At 27.2% G+C, this 6,812-nt stretch overlaps 1 long non-coding RNA gene across 2 annotated transcripts; it reads left to right on the top strand.

Moving 5' to 3' along the window:
* Positions 1-4,158: 4,158 nt before the first annotated feature.
* On the top strand, positions 4,159-5,468 carry LOC120166567. Of its 2 annotated transcripts, XR_005519939.1 has the most exons (4): positions 4,159-4,431; positions 4,527-4,770; positions 4,905-5,012; positions 5,164-5,468. It is a non-coding gene; the product is annotated as an uncharacterized LOC120166567 (long non-coding RNA). The 2 variants fall into 2 exon arrangements; XR_005519940.1 differs by lacking the exon at positions 4,527-4,770.
* Positions 5,469-6,812: the final 1,344 nt, after the last annotated feature.

Genomic DNA, 6,812 nt, shown 5'->3' on the forward strand with positions numbered 1-6,812 from the left:
ATAATCTTGGATGAGTGAGAGGCTTGATGTATCCTTCTTCTACGACATTCTATACTCCCATGTCACTTGCTTGAATCATCCTATTTTTCCAATAGGTATAGTTAGCCCCATTGAAGAAAGGAGGCTTGTTGACGGGCATTGAATTGAAACCGGAGTCGAAGTTAGAAGTGGAGGCCATTGATGACTTTGATTATCGATATAACTCTTCCCGAATCGACTCAAGAGGCGATTAAATCTTCAAATGAGTTAGGCTCTGATACCAATTGTTGAGTTAATCGATCGATGGAATTGGCCAAGAGGGGGGTGAATTGACAATTAAAATTTTGGTGGAAGCTTTTGCAGAAAATTGAAAAGATTTGCACAACGATTTAGAGTGGTTCGACTTTATCAACCAAAGTATACGTCTACTACCTTAGCTTTCCACACTAAGGATTTTCCAACAAATTCACTAATTTGTTCTTTCTTTTGAGGCCAAAGAGATAACCATACAACACCCTCAAGAATATACCCCAATTCTTGAGAACGCTCTTTTCTCAAAGAGAATATTACAAATTTGCAAACTTACAAGAAAAACCTCACAAGGCAAATATGTTTGCACAATTCTAGAACAAAGAAAGAACACTCATGAATAAATAGAATTGAGCACAATAAGTTTTCTTGAAAGCAAGATGAATATTGAAAAATAGGCTTGAAATCCTCAAACTTGAGGTTTGATGCTTTCTCTTTGATTCTCTCTTGATTCTAGTTGCTTGTTATTGATCAATGGTTTCTAAGCTTGTTTAAATACACCTTGAATCACTTCTGAATGTTGGGGATGATTAGTGGAGTCAATAGAGCCGTTTAAGTGTGAAAACAATTAATTAAAACAGTTGGGAGCGTCAGTGCATCGATGCATACCCATGGTGCATCGGTGCATCGGTGCATCAGTGTAAAATTCAAATATTTTGACCGTTGGACCCTTAGTGCATCAGTGCACTAAGAGTGCATCGATGCATCAAGTGCATTCGATGTTTCAAAATAGTCAGAGTGCATCGATGCATGGCTGGTGCATCGATGCATCAAATGAATTCGATGTTTTCATAAAATCCTCAGTGCATCGGTGCATGGTATGTGCATCGATGCATGAAATGCATTCGATGTTCAAATTAATTCATGGTGCATCGATGCATGGATTAGTGCATCACTCTGAAAAATTGATTTTAGGCTTGATTTTGATTCAAAATACTTTGTGAAAATTGTTTAAAAAATATATTAAGTATAAAACACAATTTTACACATTTAGTAAGGTTTGAAATTGATCTTAAAAGACTTGGAGTAATAATTTGATATTTGATTAATTGAATCGAATATATTTAGAAAATCATTTGTAAAATCTTAAAATTCATTTAAACTAATTTGTTATATCGAAATACAAAAATGTTTTCAACAGAATCCCTTATCACACAATTGACTAATACTCAATACACTACAAGAAATTTCTATTATTGTGACAAATTTATTTTTGTCAAAATTAAATTTGTCACTATTAGTAGTTTTTTGGTGTCAAAATAAATAATCGTCTCGTTAGATTTAAAAAAGATATACAATTATGACAAAAGTTAAAATCGTCATAATAATTTGTCACAATTAGCGAACATATGTAAAATATGGTGACAAAATAAATTTTATTACGAATTTTTGTCACAAATATTTCCCTCCAATTTTTTTGCGCCAAATTAAAAGCATATAATGACAACTTTTGTAACTAAAAGTTTTAGTAACTATGACAGAAAAAATTGTCACAACAAATAATGAGATTTAGATTTGTTGTGACAAATTTTGTTTGTAATTATATATTTTAATTATAGTGACAAAATGTATAGTCACAAATGATTTTCTCCAATTTTTGGTACAAAAACAAAATCATATAGTAATATGTTTTGTAACTATAAGCTATAATTATTATTATAAAAAAAAAGTTGTCACAACAAATAATGAGATTCATTTTTTTAGTACAAAACAATGTTTGTTGTTACATATTTTAATTATAGTGATAAAATATATTGTCACAAATATTTACCTCTATATTTGTTTGCGCAAAAAAAACATATGGTGACAAATTTTGTAACTATAAGTGTTAATAATTATTACAAAAAATAATGATATTCACGTTTTTGTGACAAATTATATTTGTAGTTATAAAGTTTAACTATAGTGATAACATATATTGTCATGACTATTTTTCTCCACTTTTTTGTTTCAAAAGTTGTATTGATAATTTTTATAATTATAATTTATAGTTATTTTTATAGAAAAAACTATCACATCAAATAATAAAATTCAAGTTTTTTGTAATAAATTTTTTTGTACTTATATATTTTTTGTAACTATAAATGTTAATAATTATTACAAAAAATATTGTCACAAAAAATAACGATATTCACGTTTTTGTGACAAATTATATTTGTAGTTATAAAGTTTAACTATAGTGATAGCATAAATTGTCATGACTATTTTTCTCCACTTTTTTATTTCAAAAGTTATATTGATAATTTTTATAATTATAATTTATAGTTATTTTTATAGAAAAAATTATCACATCAAATGATAAAATTCAAGTTTTTTATAATAAATTATTTTTGTATTTATATATATTTTTTGTAACTATAAGTGTTAATAATTATTAAAAAAATATTATCACAAAAACTAATGATATTCATGTTTTTGTGACAAATTATATTTGTAGTTATAAAGTTTAACTATAGTGATAGCGTATATTGTCATGACTATTTTTCTCCACTTTTTTGTTTCAAAAGTTATATTGATAATTTTTATAATTATAATTTATAGTTATTTTTATAGAAACAATTATCACATCAAATAATAAAATTCAAATTTTTTGTAATAAATTATTTTTGTACTTATATATGTTAATCATTACGAAAAGTTATATTATCAGAACCATTTCTCCATATTTTTTAATGTAAAAAATGTTATATAATAACAAAATATATTGCTATAAAGATTTTTCTCCATTTTTTTGCACAAAAAAAAATCATATAGTACAATTTTTGTAACTATAAGTGTTTATAATTATTACAAAAAATATTATCACAAAAAATAATGGTATTCACATTTTTGTGACAAATTATATTTGTAACTATAAATTTTAATTACAACGATGACATATATTGTGATAAATATTTTTCTCCACTTTTTTTTTTTTGTTTCAAGAAGTGATATTGATAAGTTTTATAATTAAAATTTATAGTTATTGTTATAGAAAAATTATCACATCAGATAATAAAATTCAAGTTTTTTGTAATCAATTCTTTTTGTAGTTATATATTTTAATCATTATGAAAAATTATACTATGAGAACCATTTCTCCATATTTTTTGTGCCAAAATTGTTATATAATAAAAGTTATATAGTTATTGTTATAGAAAAATTATAACAACAAAAAATATATTTTTTAATTAATAAATGATTTTAGTTATTTATGAAAAAAATATGCTTGTAGTTATATATTTTGATTATAATAAGAAAATATAATTATTATTATAAAAATCAAATGTTCAAAAAATCAAATTTCTATGATATATATAATTTTATGGAATTTTTAAATAAAATATAATAACAAAATATATTATCAAAATGTTTTCATTTATTTTTTACGAAGCTAGTTCGAATTTGTTTTCTTAATTATAATTATGTAAATGATTTAATCAAGTAAATAATTTGAATAAAACAATATCCAAAATTGAACAAATTAAAAGTAATTTCATTTAGAAGGCATACAAATAATCGTAATTAATTAAACTAAATAATATATTTTAATAAAATAATTGTGTTACATAAAATTATAAGTAATCATTTTCCTCTTCTTCGTCTTCATATCGGTAGTATATATCTTCATTTTCACCACCACCACCACTACTACTATTGTTATTATTACTATCATCATCTAACTCAATTATCATCAATTTTTTAATAAAAAATAATTTTAAAACATACGAATAATAAAATAATTATTTTATAATTTTTAATAATAAAAAACTCAATAAAATAATATTTTATCTTTATAAAAATATTTTATAAATTTTAACCGTAGAAAGAATTGCAACATACTATATAGTTGAGTCTTTTTTATACTTTAACCCAAACAAAACCCTAGAAAAAAAAAACTGTGAACAACTCACAAAACGAAAGCAATATATCTTCCGCCCTAATTCTTTCTCTTTAGACTATAATCCGTCCACGCGGCAGTTCCGTCGACTGCCCGCTTTGGAAATCGATCCTCCGTCAGGTGAATCGTGTAAATCTGGGTATATTTTTTATGGGTTCGGGCTGGATGTTAAAACTAACGATTACAAGGTCGTGAGAATGGCGACGTTCAATAAAACTGACGATGAAGATAACGAAAGTTACTATTTCGATTACGAGGTTAAGGTATATAGTTTAAAGAATAACTCTTAGAGCAAAATCATTAAGCTTCCTTTTTATCTTCGGTTTATGTTCCAATTTTTCTATCATCTCTTGCATAGACGAGGCTATGGTGTGCTGGCCGGTGGGGTTTTACATTGGGTGATGCCTCCAAGGATCGAATTCGGAATTCGGAATACGATTGTGGGTTTCGATCTCGGAACAGAAGAGTTAATCGAAGTGCCTCAACCTAATTGCGCTGATAAGAGCTAACTGTTGGATGTGGGTGTCTTGGAGGGACGCCTATGTGTTGTTTGTAATTATGACCAAGAGAAGATTGATGCTTGGGTTATGAAGGAATATGGGGTGAAAGGATCTTGGACTCCAACTTGTTTGAAGCACTTCTTAAGATTGTCTTTTGCAACCGAGCCTTAGTTCAATTGACACTTTTGCTGTTTGAGTAACTTGGAAAATATGGTTCTGTGTTTTGGTTTTTTCAGGGATGATTTCCTTTCAAAAGGATTCAAATTGGTCTTATAATCAAAATGAAGAAAATATACAGTATGAGCAAAGTGCGGACGAAGTTAAATTGCGTCTTATCTATGAAGGTAACCAGTTCAGTTTGCTTTATTTAATGTTTTCATTGAGGTTGAGTTTTATATTTCTGTGTTATTTTCTGAGCTTAGTCTTTTGTCTGTTGACTTTTATGTTTTTTTTGGGATTAGAAATTGACTTAAATTTGTTATAACCATGTTTTAGACAACTCTTGAAGCTTTGTATCTTCTTATCCTTCTCTCACAGTGGATCTCCCAAAAGTTGACTTGGGAAGTCAAATACAATTGACATATGAACTGGGCTTTGGTATTTGGCAGAAAAAAGCTTGGACAATTCTCAAACTTTTGAATGATGCTATGTTTAACAAGGTTTTTTTTTTAGTTTATAGAATGCTCAACTTGGGTCCATGTATTAATCTTGGTAGCTTTTATTGTGTGAGACATTTAGAAATCTCAACGATGTCTTGATTTGCTATTTTGATTCCTGCATCTGGACTTGATGGGGTTTATATTTAGAGCCAAAGCAGATCGAAAAGTGTACCAATCTGATCCATTTTTCAAACAGCTGAGAAAGAGACCATTCCTTCGGCACAATCAGAAGTCTTCTTCACTCTTGACAACCAGCTTGCAATGGAAGAGTTTTTGGAGTTTCATATTCTCGGTTTTTGCTTCTTAGGAATTGTATGATTTAACATTATCCTTTCTACTAAAAGATGGATAGAGCTATTATTCTCGGGGATGCCATCGAGTACATGAAGGAGCTTCTTCAAAGGATCAATGATCTGCATAACGAATTGGAGTCGAACCCTGGTAGCTCTCCGCTCACACCTACAACTTCCATCCTTTGACTCCTACTCCGGCTACCTTGCCCTGTCGTATCAAGGACGAACTTTGCCCCAGTTCATTACCGAGTTCTAACGGGCAGCCAGCAAGGGTAAAAAGATGTCTTCACTTTTCTCTTATCGTATACCATTAGTGCATAATTGATTCCGACATGCTTGAGCACCATTTTATGTGTACATAATATATACGCATGTTTATGTAGGTTGAAGTGAGGCTGAGAGAATGAAAAGTTGTATGGGGTTTTCCCTTTGTCTTGAACTTCATTGTGACTAATGTGAGGAATTATAGTTTATTTATTTAATCTAATGTTTGTGTGTGTTTCTGTTATTTTTTGGAGATTATTTACATGTATGCTGTTTAAATTTTTGGGTTTTATTTTTTTATTCTTTCACGTGATTGGACCTTTTTAATTATGACAAATTTAAATAGTTATAATAACAAATTATAATAAATATTAATTTCTCAATATAAAAATTATAACAAATAATATATTTTCACATTAATCAATTATAACAAATTTATTTAGTCACAATAACATATTAAATTTAGTTAAAATAAAAATTTATGTTAAATTTATTTCGTCTCAATATTTTCTCAAAATAACAAATTTTAACAAATTTATTTAATCAAAATAACAATTTATAACAAATATTAATTTCTCATTATAAAAAAATTGTGACAAATAATATTTTTCACAATAACAAATTGTAACAAAATTATTTAGTTACAGTAAAATGTTATAAAAAATATTTAGTGACGAAATAAAAGTAGTAAGAAAATAAATTGTTGTAATATGTATTTTTGTCACGAAAACCTTTTTTTAATGTTATAATTTAATTTAATTGTGCCAAAAATTATATTTTTGTGATAAAATAATTATTTTATTTTAACAAATATTTTTTCTCTTTAAGTTACATTTAGTAACAAAATAACAACTGCGACAAAATAATTTTTGTTGCCTTATGTATTTTCGTCACAAAAACCCTTTATATTTAATGTTTAAATATAAAT

The sequence above is a fragment of the Hibiscus syriacus genome, unplaced genomic scaffold (genome assembly GCF_006381635.1).
Source record: "Hibiscus syriacus cultivar Baekdansim isolate YM2019G1 unplaced genomic scaffold, ASM638163v2 tig00003041_pilon, whole genome shotgun sequence".
In the NCBI taxonomy this organism is placed as follows: Eukaryota; Viridiplantae; Streptophyta; class Magnoliopsida; order Malvales; family Malvaceae; genus Hibiscus; species Hibiscus syriacus.